Here is a 13,550-nt window from a genome sequence, read left to right on the forward strand (position 1 = left end):
AAAGAAAAGAGAAAGAGAAAAGAATCTTGGCAGTGTCTCCTGAGTGCACACTCGTCCAGCGTCTCCTGAGTGCACATTCCACCTGATCACCTTATTCTTCCCGGCATTGGAGATGAAAGTGGACCCCAGCTCTCCCACTACCATTTCCCCGCCATTCATATACTAACAGTTAACTCCCCCTTCTCCCTCCCCCTATTAACCCAGGAGCTAACTAAATTCTGCTTTCCCTGGCGATTTTTTCTTCCCCAGTGACTTGTTCCCTCAACTTGCTGGCTAGGGTTGATGGAGACTTGGAAAGATGACCAAAAAGGATAGTGGGGAGAAAGCTGGAGAGACAAGGGTGAAGGGACTCTTCCCTCCCTTCCTCCAACCTCGAAAGTAAAACAAACACAACTCCTGTGAATTGCAATAAAATCAAAATACACACCCCCACACATACACACTTCTAATCCTCCCCCACCCCTAACTTTCACTCCAGCAGCTGCATGAGGGGGAGTCTGGTCTTCCCTGGGAAAAGGGGGGCTCCTGCGCAAAATTACGCCTTCTCCTCTCATTTGTTAGCTGATTCCATCAAAAAGTTCTCTATTTATAGGCTACACACACCAGGCGGGAGTAATCTCGGCGCTCTGGCTTGTCGGTTTTCCAGCGAGAAGTGAAAGCGTTCCCTGTAGCTCCGGAGTGTGTGTGTGTGCCTCTGTGTGTGTGTGTGTGTGTGTGTGTGTGTGTGTGATTGTTTTGTTTGGTGGATTGTTTTGTTTTGTTTCTGCCCTAGCTGCTACCATCTACAGGGGGGAAGAAAGCGGCAAGATCCCGAAGCCAGACATACACTCGCTAGTTGTTGAGAGAGCGGATCCTGCAGGCAGGCCAACCATGTGAGTCCGCGCCGCAGACACACTCCGCACCGGCAGGCTGAGAGCAGCCGCAAGTGAATGCGCACTCGTCCTTGTCCCTGTCTGTGTCCTCGCTCACTTCCCTGCCTCTCCCTCTCCTCCTCCTCTGCCCTTTTCACCTTGCTTCACTCTTCCTTTCTCATTCTCTCTGTATTCACTCCCTATCGGCTCGGGTTCACATCTTCTGATCTTTCTCTCCCTCTCCTACTCTGATCTCAACTCTGTTCAATTTGCGTCTAAGAAAAAAAAAAGCCTCACTTTCTTTTAAAGGGGGAGAAAAAGCATGAATCAGTGTAATAGAGATAAAAAGGAAACTAGTCAAAGGAGGACTGGGAGTGGAAGCCGGTTAGATGGTGTGAAGTATTTTTTTTTTTTTTCAAATGCGCCGGAGTATATGTGGGAAGTGGGAGTGAGGGTTACGTGTACAGATAAACACTTTGCCCCAAAGTCTCGGAGGTAACTTGGACTTGGAGGTAACAAAGAGGAAGTAGCGTTGTAGCTCGGACATTCGGGTCAATCCCTCAGCAATGCGAGTATTGATCTATTCAAATCACAGCCGACCGTGAGACAATCAGTCAGGGAAATGGGGGGGGGGGGGAGTGGAGGGGAGGAGAGGAGAACTGTGAGGTGAAGACCGTGCCTTGTAGTGCAATCCCCGGACAGAGACGTAGAAAAAGAGTTTAAGATGTCTTTCTCTCACTGCACATAGGACTAAACAAATCGAGTCTCTGCATTTGAGGTGATGGTTTGAGGAAAAGATTTCGAGGACTTGTGACGTGTGCCTTTATTACACAAGTAACACCAGAGATAAAGATAACGTGTGTTTAGGAAACCAGGGGTCAAAACAAGTCTTCGTACTTAAGTAGTGATGATTTGCCTGTAGTCTGTCCTAGGTCTTGACATAGAAGGGGGGCGGGGTGGGGTGGGGGCGAGATAAGGTGTTTCAGATACCTGTGTTTCTGGCTCCTGGAAAAAGGACAGTGGGGAAGATGGGGCAATTAGAGGCCCTTGGGCGCATGGTCCTTTCTGTGCACAGAAGTTCAGGGAGCAGGGGAGGATGTGACCTGTTTTGGAACAAACTGAAATTTCCCACATGAGAAAAGGTTTTGAGGGACCAGAACAGTGTGGTGTGTGTGTGTGTGTGTGTGTGTGTGTGTGTGTGTGTGTGTGTGTGATTTCCCAATCTGTTCACACCAGTACCCAGAGAAAAGTGCTAAAGTATTGCTGGGGGGTACAGATGGGGACAGGTGGTCTAGGTGCTGCTCGAAACTACCCTTGCTTCTTTCCCTTTTATGCCTTTATCTCAAGGTACTCTTCTCATAGGATTTGCTTCCCCATCCCGGGGGCACGAACTTCGGGTATTTAGCCTTTTCACACCACCCACCACCAAGTTCTCGAGGGGGACAGAAACTTACAGTAAACGGCCTCTCTAGTCTTTGGAGGGAAAAGGCAAGCGTCATTTCTGGCCCGCTCCTCTGCATTGAGCTGACCACCTTACCGCCCCAAGAGTGTGATGAATTAAGACCCAGAAAAACTCAGATGACTGTGCCTGAGGCGGTTATAAAAGCTATTGAGGGCGTTGCCGCCACAAATGACTGGCTCAATTAATCCACCATCACAGGTAGAAGGTAGAGTTTAACCTTGCTTCCCCTTTCAAAGCACACAATTCGATGCTTTTCGATGAATTTACGCTCCTTGAGGGCGAGGGCTGTTTTTGCTTTCCCTTAATCCCCAAGTGCTCAGCACGGTGGCTGACTCTAGTAAGAGCTTCATTGATTGGCTAACTGATCCCTTTCAGGACAGTGTCTTGCCTGGCTAGGACTAGCACAGGGATTATTAGGACCGTTCACTGGCAGCAGGCCATAAACACAACTTACAGAAATCCGACTTCATTCTGGGACCCGAGGGCTGAGAGTGTGTGTGTCCTCAAACTGAACAGCTGAGTAAACTGTTTCATTTTCCACAGCTATCAGGGCTGTACTTCCTAGCGTGGGGAATGTGGGCTAGAGAAAAAATCTCTCAGCTCTGCAGAGGTGTGTGAGGTCTGGAGAAGAGCAGGCTGTCTCTCACAGATTCTCTCTTGCACTCCCACTTCCCTAGATTTCTATCTGAGAGAGGAGGAAGCTAGGGAGAAACTCGTTTGCCCAAACACTGAGGCTCAACTTTTGAGATTTTTGTTGCTGTCGTTGCCCCTTGTCTCTTTCCCAGCGAACTTTTTTTTTCTTTGAAACTTATCAGAGGAAAAGAAAAAAAAGAGAGAAAAAGGAAGAAAAGCAAAAAGATGAACAATACGATGAAAACTCTTGCTAATTTGAAGTACAGGTTTCTCTTTTTATAATAATATCAAGACTATGGACTCTCCCCTCTCTTCTTCTGTCCTGTCCTCTTTCTCTGTCTCTGTTTTTCTGTGTGTGTCTGTCTGTCTCTCTCTCTTGTCTCTTTTTTTCCCTCTTGTTTTTATGCCACACATAGCACATAGGAAACACTCCAGGTTGCTGGGATACCATGCTATCCAAAGGGGGGGGGGGTGTAAAAGCTCATAGACACACTATTACCAGGGTACTTAGTGCCTGACTTTGATCGCTGTTTTTTTTTTTTTTCCTAAAAGGTTCACCTTTGAGTGATCACAGTGAGGTCGAGTAAAGGGAGAGGGCAAGAAATGTTAGTGTTATTCTGTTGGGCTTTTTTTTTTTTTTTTTTTTTACATTTTCATAGCCTTTTGAATAAGAAGGGCTTATTTCTAACTCCTTCTAGGAATGTAGATCTCAGGAATGGTAAAGTTCCTCTCAGCCAAGAGAAACTATGAATTCTCCCTACTCTGTTTTAGTATAGTCTTAAGAGAGAGATCTATTATCTTGGTTTTGTTACAAGCCAAGTAAAGATTCAACTTCCCTTGGGTACCTGCACTGAGGGAAGGCAAAAAAGATAGGAAGGAGAAAAGGGGAACACAAGGAAAAAATATGGAAAAGGAATTGAAAGGAAAAAAAAAAAGTACAGACAGCATTTAGAATAGCAAGTTTCCAACCTGTTGAAGGCTCTTCTTTGTCCTTCAATTATCTTCCCACCATTTCTTCTGTAATGTTGTCACAACTTTTTCTCTTGCTTTATGTCTAGGACAGTAGCTGAGGAGCGGGATCTATCTTAGACAATAGATGGAAAGGCCTAGTACTTTTGACCAGATTTATTTGTGATGAGATTTTCCATAGTCAAAATTTGCAAATGGCAAGAAGGGGAAGGAGAAGAGAGAAAGGAACAAGACAGAAGGGACAAGAGGAAATGATAGCTATAAAAAGAATGGTTCTTTTAGGGTTGTAGAAATCCTTGTTTCCCAGTATTAAAAAGCAAGAAACTAGAGGGAGAAATATCATGGTCCCAGAAACAGAAAAGGCTGAAAAAAAGTATCTATCGATGAAACAAACAAAAAAAATGTCAGGGCTAAGATTTTCAAAAGCAGGTCTGAAGATGAATAAACCAGCCATAGGAAGGAAATTCTCAGAGTCTCACTGGGTAGACAGCTGCCTGTCTTACCTGCACTTCTCAGCACTTCTTAAAAAAACATTTTAAAAGTAATTATTAGTAGAAATTGTCCCTATATGAAAACAATCAGCAATAAAATCTGAGTGACTTTTCTACCTGCTTGGTAAACTAGTTAGGAGTACTGAATTTAGGGTGATTCATTGCTAAAATGTAAAAACTGAAAGGATAGAATGAACACAAGAATGGCCAAGATTAAGGAATAGTATATCCCAAACTTCCCCTGGCTACTGCTACTTCCCTAATCCTGATAGTCAGCTACCAATGTAAACACCAACCAGTCAACATTTTGGTGTGTATCAGCAGAAAAAGGATTCTCCCTTCCCATTAGTTATTTATTTTCCTATAATGATGAAATTTTTTGGTGTTCTTCTCCAGGACAGAAACAAGAGCAAGTACAGAACAAGATTATCTAAACCTTTCATAATTCTTCTGAAATTCAATTTGGGCCACAATCACACTCTCTTTAGCATAGGTTCTTAATAAGTGTTGGATCATGGATTCCTTTGGCAATCTGGTGGAACCCATGGATTCCCTTCTCAAAATGATGTTTTTAAATGTATTAAATAAGATGTAGTAACTTACAAAGGAAAACAATTCCATTGAAAAATAGTTATCAAACTTAACACCCACACAAAAAAAACTAGCCGTGTAACCTTGGGCAAGTTATTTAACCCCAATTGCCCTCCAAAAAAAGCAAAAAAAAAAAAGTTATCAAAATATTTTTTAAAATCAACTTCACCGATTAAAGATTAAGAACTCTAACTCTATAGCCATAAAATACAAAAACATCTCTGGCCACTTTCAAAAAGGTTAACTCTTGTCTTTCATCAATCCCCAAATCTCCAGGTAGTATTTGAGGACTCATATTTTCAAATCATATGCAAACAAGTCTTGCTATAAACCACAGCAGTGTAAGTAGTTGAGAAATAATTCATACCAACAGAGGCAGGTTCATAGCATCCAAGTAGGGATTAGTTCTTAGAGTTCTGGAAAAAACATGAAAAGAACTCCCTAAGAAAAAACATGGACACTGAGAAACTGAGGACATTCTCCTTCTAGGATTTTACTTGGTTATTAAATGTTTAAAAAAGCAAGCATTTAAAATGAGAGGAGAGAAAGAAAGTAGAAGAAAATAAGACTTTCTGGAATAAAAATGCTTTCTTCTTCCTCTGGTTGACCTATATGTATCTTCCCCTTTAACTTCATTTTCTTCTTTAACTAAAAAGATGATATTCTCTGACAATTTTAACTTTTAACATGTTTATTTCTCATCAGAGCTCAGTTTTTCAAATTGTATGTTTTAGAATGTGGCCATGTGTACTTAGATGTCTTGAGTAGCCTCACTAGTGTCTCCTGTTCTGAATTAAGTTATTTCTTGTTCAGCAAGTTCTTCTTTATCTACGACAGATTGTCTTCAGTTTGTATTTTTCTCTAAAAGATTCATCACAGAGCTGGGCATGCAGTGGATAGAGCACTGGATCTAGAGTCTGGAAGATCTGAGTGCAAATCCAGCCTCAGACATTTACTAACTGTGTGAGCTCAACCAAGTCATCCAACTCTGTCTGCCTTAGTTTCCTCATCTGTAAAATGGGGGGGGGGGGGACAGTAGCACCTACCTCCCAGGATTGTTGTGAAGATGGCATGAGATACTATCTGAAAAGCATTACGTAACTAGTAGTTATTATTACTAAAAACAAACGTGCTTACATTGAAGCTCCCAACTGAGTCACTATAGTTCTTCTGGGAATTCAGGCTAAACCTACCAGGTTTTGATGTAAAGTAGACAGATATTTGAGAGGAACATAAGACTTTCAACCTACATTATCCAAATATTGCATAATCCTTTCCTTCCCCTTAATCTGTATATACTGGTCAGCCTGACATTTAAGTAGATTTATTCCCTCCATGGTAGCTTTCACTTTGATGAGACGTCATGAAAAGCAAACAGAAAACTTTTCAAGCAGATTTTTTTTTTCCTATGGACTATTTTAAAGTCATAGCAAAGACAATGAGCATAGCACCACAGGAACAAAATATTCAAACTTTCCTAACAACTTGATTTATTCCCAGAACTTTTAATGGAGTTATGTCACACTCATTTAAATAATTACATTTGTTGAAATAGGTGAATATATCTATCCATTCACCAGACAAAGGATAGATATTTTTATTTTATTTCCCCAACATGGAAGATGGAAGTTAGAAGTGGAGGATATGAATAGGTATAATTGTCTTCAACATGAGACCCACTATTGGCTATTCCTGAGTGATACCCTCTGATTGGCCAATTCCATAGTAGTTGGGGCTATGTTCGGTATTTGGTGATCTTCCCCTCCCCACCCCCCCCAAAAAAATGACCATTTAAAACAAAGTTAGATTAGCTCCATATTTCACTTGTTAGCTCAGAGATATTAAGAAAATGCTTACTATATTCTCATGAGAGGAAAATACTTTCCTGACTTAAAATATTTACTGTATTCCCCTTCCCCATTTTTTAAAAATCAATATTGCATTTGTATCATACTAATAGGAACAACATACACCACCAGAAGAAAATCTTTCATTGCTTAGAGCTAAGGTCTCCAAACATTGATTGTTCACCTCCCCAGTAAAAAATTTTTAAGCTGTACCATATGCCACCCAAAATGTAAAGGCAAGTGGTATGGGTGCTTACTAACCTAGTCATTGCCCTAAAGCCCAGAACTTGATTTCTAATGGAGCATAGCTCCAATTACCAAAGGATCTAGGGATCATTTGGATCTGTTGAATATGTGGAGCGACAATTTTCTCAGTGGTACCTGTACAGCTTAAACTTAACTGCTGTTAAGTTTTACAGAACAAATCCTTTTATTAAGGGGATGTGTTCTGTGAAGTTTGGATTCCATCAAAGGGCTAAACTTGAGGAACTAGAGCATCATATGTGGCCTAAAGGCCACAGGTCCCCCTACCTGGTGCAGGATAAAAGTTTTGAGAGTTTGCAGCGTAGGCCAGGTAAATTTAAAAAAAAAACATGGAGACAGATGGGAGAGAAGTTGTGATTACAAGAATTTACAAGACTTGACAACGTATTGAATAAATGAAGTAAGGGAGAGTGAGGAGTTGCTGACATTGAGGTTGCAAATAAATGATGGTGCCCCCTCATAGGAGGGAAGTTTATCATGAGATATGAGATGCAGTCATAAGCTATCTATGTCTTCTCATCCTATGAGATGTACCATATGCCACACACAATGTAAAGGGAGGTTGTATGGGCTCTTACTAACCCAGTCATTGTCCTAAGGCACAGAACTTGATCTCTGTTGGGGCATTGCTCCAGTTACCAAGGGATTGGAGTTCACTTGGATCTGTTGAATATTTGGAGGGACATTTTCTCAGTAACACCTGCATAGCTACTGCTATAAGTATAAATGTATAAGTTAGGTTGTCATTGTCCTGAGGGGCTTATGCTCGGCTCAAAAAAGGAAGATGGAGTACAAAGGTATTGGTTAGGTTATCATTGTCTGAAGAACCTATGCCTGGCTCAGAAAAGGAAGATGGGAGTTAGAAATGGAGGATATGAATAGGTGTAGTTGTGTTCAAGATGAGTCCCACTATTGGCTATCCCTGAGAGATACCCTCTGAATGGCCAGTTTCACAACATTTGGGTTAATGTTGGCTCCCCAGCATACTCTTCCTCTGCACTTTGGAGACCACTAGTTTAAAAGAAAGTAACTGGAAGAATCAGACAAAAAATAAGGGGTCTTTGAAGTTCTCCTCTGTGCCTTCTTTTAAATATTCTTGTATCTGAAACAGTTGTGGTTGGTAGCTGCTAGTTTATATTCAACCAGGTCTATTGACATGTGATAAATGATATTACTATTCTGACCAGAGCTATTAATGTGCTGTAATATTTGAGTAAAACTTATTCAATGCAATTCACAAGGGGAAACTCTTCCCTACACAAATATGGTAATCAATAATGGCTAAATCAGCTGAAATGCTGACGATACAAATTTGGAATAGAGAAAGAACATTAGAGAAGTTGGTGTTTCTTCTGGCAAACTGAACTAGACAATGACAAACCGAAAATGTCATTCAAGAACAAAGGGTTAACAAGAAAGGGCAAAATTAAATGAAGGGACTGATGGAGGAAAAGTTGTCTGCCACTGATCTTCTGGGATGCAGTATTTCACCACTGAAAGGTCTTTGGAGTTGTGTGCTTAGAACTGAATGGTGGCTTTGTGAGGATATGGGTCTTTTTGTATGATGTACACACATTTCTTGCCCATAAGGAGACTGATGGAGTAGGGGACTAGTGGGGAGGACTCTTTTCTATTTCTCCGCAGTTTCCATTTTATTAAATGTACTTTATTAGACACCTCACTAGATTGCCACTGTAAATGTGTGCCTAAAGTTACTGCTGTAATTTGAGGAAAGGAAGCAGTTCAATGACTTTAACTACCCTCACTGGGAGAAACTCCTGAGAAACTCAGATATGTGTCAATCCTAGTGAATGAAACCTTTTATCTCAAGAGGCTGTGGGTGGTGTTTTGTCTTTTTTTAAATCACATTAATCTACCAGTAAATAAATTTTAAAAGCCTCCTATGTTTAAATAACATTAAGGATCTGTCTTAAACTAACAACAACCAGGAAAGTCAAAGGAAAGGCTGACAAGATGATCTCAACACAGGAGTCTCTCACAAGCAAAGTGCACACACGTGCCTGTATAAACCTCAAGTGACTTCTTTGTGAAATTCCTGGAAGGAAAGGGAAAACCACAGAAAGGTCGCCATAGAGTCTGGGAAGGGAGATATTAGATTGTTTTAATACACTCTAGAAACGATCATTCTGTCAAAAGACAACAAGGTAGAAGAACGTTATAACAGGACACACATTCTGTCTATACAAACACATATCAATTTTGAGGGGAAGCAGATAAGGAAAAAAAATGAACCCACAGAACAGTTAGGTGAATTCAACCCTTTGTTCTATATCTTAGTGCTTCCAGAATGGTTTCTGCGCACGGGCACTCATGGAAATGAATACATATTCATAAAGAGGTTTGTTTTTTTTTAATTTAGAAAAGGCTGTGTTTTTTAAAAAAAATAACCAGAAGGGAAGCAATGAAAAACATTAAAAAAAAAAAAGCCTTATCACTATGGTAATTGTGTACTTCTTCAGGTTATTGCTGTTGTTGCTAGTTTAAAGGTGTGGTTGGTTTGTCAACCATGCATAGGGTTTGTCAACCACCCATTGAGTGCCATACAGCCTTGTTACTGGCCCCTTGAGTAAAACTTGAGCCTGTCCTTGAGAAATTTGAAGTTAGGGGCTAGATGGGACAAACATATGAAAAAAAGCATTAGCAAAGCATAAACCCAAGTACATATTGACTACAACTCATATAGTAATTGTATGGCAAGTTTAGGAGAAGCAAACCTATCCAGCATCCCATCAATCAGCCTATCTGAGTCCCTGAAATCGAGGTGGATTAGCATGAGGTTTTGTTCATTACCCTCAGGGAGGTTAAGGAAATGTGGATCATTTACTATATTCCACTCACCTGTAACACTCTGCTCAGCTACTCCCAGATTCATTGGGGCTATTTGGGGGCAATAGCTTTTCAACTTCTAGCTGGTAAATTACTTGCTAGGCATACCTGAGATGCATAAATCTAAGAGCAAAAAAACCATTTAATTAAGTTGTGAAATAGCATAAATAACAAAGGAAATTAGGCTGTAGACCACTCTCTCTATCCATACACAACTCCTACATAGCCAGGTGAGTTACATTCTAATTCTCTCATCCATCTCACTGCCAAGCTTAGAGGGAAAGCTCTAATGACATGTAGTACTATCTCTCAGGACTCCTTTGGGTTTGGCTGGAAGAGCTCTCACCTAGGCTCTGGGATCCTCATGGTCCAAATGTAACACTGGGATTTGTGGATGTTTGTTGTTCGGTAATTTTTCAGAAATATTCAACTTTTTGCGACCCTATTTGGGGCTTTCTTGGCAAAAGATGCCAGAGTGGTTTGCCATTTCCTTTTGTAGATCATTTTACAGAAGAAGAAACTGAGGCAAACAAGGTTAAGTGACTTACCCAGGGTCACACAGCTAGTAAATGTCTGAGGCCTGATTTGAACTCACAAAAGTAAATCTTTCAGACTCTAGGCACAGTGTTCTATCCACCATGCTACCAACTTGCCCCTTGTGGATACTATGGTTGCAATATTACAAAGGGTCATCTTTTTTTCTCCCTATTCCTGTCCATGCTTTGCTTCCTGTGTCTATTGGTGCCACCTACTATCTTTTATGCATGGGCCCATGCTTTTTAGACCTCTGACCTTATGAATTCTCTTCATGCATCAGAGTTCTTACCTAGTGATGCCATGGGCCCTCTGGGAGATACTCTTTCAACCCCAAACGTTATAGGAAAAAATTCCTGTAGGCTTATATGCTCATTTATTCTTCCTGCATTTTATTTCATTGAACATCATAGTGGGGTAGAAAGTGCACTGAACTTGGGTTGGAAGAGTCTTGGATTCAAGTCCCATTTCTGACACTGAAGCTTCCTATTTTGCAATGGTGGGTTTAATTTATCGAATCTACAGTCTGCTCCTCTGTAAAATAAGGCAAACAACAAGAATACTTGACTATCTGCTTCAAGAGGTATTTGTAAGGAAAATACTTTGTAAACCTGAAAGTGCTACAGAAATGTTCGTTTTTATTATGAGGAAAAAATAAATGACAGTTAAGAAATCCATTTCGAGGATTTATTTGAAAACCCAAACTCCCAACATATAGGATCAGAGCTAGAGCTGAAAGCAGTGGTGTGTTGGTACATGTTTAACAACCAGCTCTCTGGCAAAATGAATCTAGGGCAGACTTTTAGGTTTAATCTGCATTAGTGATATTTCCTCTATCACTATCACATAGATACACTCTATCAACAAAGCAATAAATCACACCCTGATTTGTAGCATTTACTGATTACTGGCAGCAGCTAGGTGGTACAATGGATGGAGTACCAGGTCTCAAGACAGGGAGATCTCTCTTCCTGAGTTCAAATGTAACCTCAGACATTTACTACAGTGTGATCCTGGGAGAGTCACTTAACCCTCTTTGCCTCAGCTTCCTTATCTGTGAAATGATTTGGAGAAGGAAATAGCAAACCACTCCAGGTCCACTTTGCTAAGAAGATGCCAAATGGGATCACAAAGTCAGACACAGCTGAAAAATGACTGAACTGAACTGATTACCTAAGTATAAATGTAATTTAACAATTGGCTGGCTCTCTTGAACAAGTATGAGCTGGCTCCAGCACATACTACTGTCTTTAGAGGTGATCCAGTTCTGCCTGCTCATCTTACTGATAAAGCCCAGGGTCCCATGAAGTGATTTGTCCAAGGTCACATGGGGAGTGACAGAGCAGGATTTTAACCCAAGTACTCTGAGTCTAAAAGTAATAGTCACTTTTTCAGTGTTCCATGCTAACTCTTTTAAAAAATTTTTAATTTCTTTTTTCACAGTGACTCTTCATATAGGTTAGGAAACACTACCCTAAAGCTTTGAGAATGGTTGATTGATATGAGACATAATGGTAATTCTATTAATTATTTAGGTGCAGCTAGGTGACTGAGTAGATAGAATCTAGAAATGGGGAAAGGGCTTTAACTCCCTACAGTCACTGAGACCTGTCATTTCTAACTTCCTAATATCTCTCTTATATGGCACGTTTTCTCCCATGTCATTGCCCCCACCCTGGTAGAGGTCTTCATCGCCTCATGCCTGAACCACTGAAATAGCCTGCTGGCTGTTCTCCCTGCTTCAAGCCTCTCCCTACTCCAATTCATCCTCCACTCAGCTATCAAATCAGTCTTCCTAAAATGTAGGTCTAACCATCTAAATCGCCCTCCCCCTTTCAATAAACTCCAGTGGCTCCCTCTTATCTACAGGATCAAATATAAAGTCCTCTGTTTGGCTTATAAAACACTTCAGAACCTGGCTTCTTCCTAACTTGCTTGTCTTTTTATAATTATCCCACCCCACAGGTAATACATGTAATTCAGTGATGTGGGTCTGTTTGATATTCCTTACTTGTGATATTCCCATGCCCTGACTTTTTTTTCTCTCTCCTTATCTCTACCTCCTGGCTTCTGTGGTTTCCTTAAAGTCTCCGTTAGACTCTCACCAGTTGCAAGAAGCCTTAACCACTTAATCTTAGTGCTTTCCCTCTGAGATTACGCCCCCCCCATGTATTTTATTTGTACATAATTGTTTGCATAGTGACCCATTAGAGCTCCTACGGCTCCTAGAGCACAGGGCCTTTCTTTCTGCCATTCTTTGTATCCTTAGCATTTAGCATTGCCTGTCACACAGTAGGCCCTTCATAAATGCTAGTTCACACAATGACTGACTATAGTAAATGTCAGGCCAGACATTTTCCCAATGCTGCCAGATTAAGATGCCAATTTGTGACAATTTGAGCTAGACAAGCCAGAATTGACTTTGGAATTTGGGGAAAGTGACATATGGCCCTAGACAATAGCTGTATATGTAGAGCACAAAGGAATTTGGTGGTTTTCCATATAATTTCAGTCAACTTTACCTGATGGGCTGGATTTCCTCAAGTTATTTGGGGAATTGCCATATCGCCATTTCTTTTGGTATAATACAGAGGCAGCCGGTGGCACAGTGGATAAAGTGCTGGGCCCAGGGTCAGGAAGACCTAGGTTCAAATTCAGCCCTGTGTGACCCTTGCAAGTCAGTTAATCTCTGTGTGCCTCAATGTCTTCAACTGTAAAATGCATATATTAATAACACCTACTTCAAAGGGTTGCTATGAGACTAAAATGAGATAATGTTTGTTAAAAAAAAGTACTTAACACAATGGTTGGCATATAAATGGCATTTAAATGCTTGTTCCCTTTCTCTTCCCTCTACTGTCATAAAAGATACTCTTGAGAATTTTTCTCTTGGATGTTGAAACATTTTAAGATACTATATGTTGTGAGATGGCTTAATCATGGGAAGTTCTAACAAGTTCTAGCTATTGTTAAACAAAGTCAAATTTTTTAATGATGCAGTCATTGAAATTCATTTATTTAAACAAATATTTATTGAGTGTAAGGCACTGTGCTAAGAACC

The 13,550-nt window shown here is 40.6% G+C and overlaps 1 protein-coding gene across 1 annotated transcript in view; it reads left to right on the forward strand.

Annotated features, from left to right (window-relative positions):
* Positions 1-594: 594 nt before the first annotated feature.
* The window catches only part of ESRRG (estrogen related receptor gamma), a 696,148-nt gene continuing 683,192 nt past the window's right edge, over positions 595-13,550 (forward strand). Inside the window, exon 1 of the mRNA XM_069066032.1 lies at positions 595-872. The gene's annotated coding sequence lies outside the window, so the exon portion shown is untranslated. The remainder of the gene's footprint in view (positions 873-13,550) is intronic.

The sequence above is a fragment of the Petaurus breviceps genome, unplaced genomic scaffold (assembly GCF_028583685.1).
Source record: "Petaurus breviceps papuanus isolate PSGF00001 unplaced genomic scaffold, PetGlider_PUasm1.0 90702, whole genome shotgun sequence".
In the NCBI taxonomy this organism is placed as follows: Eukaryota; Metazoa; Chordata; class Mammalia; order Diprotodontia; family Petauridae; genus Petaurus; species Petaurus breviceps.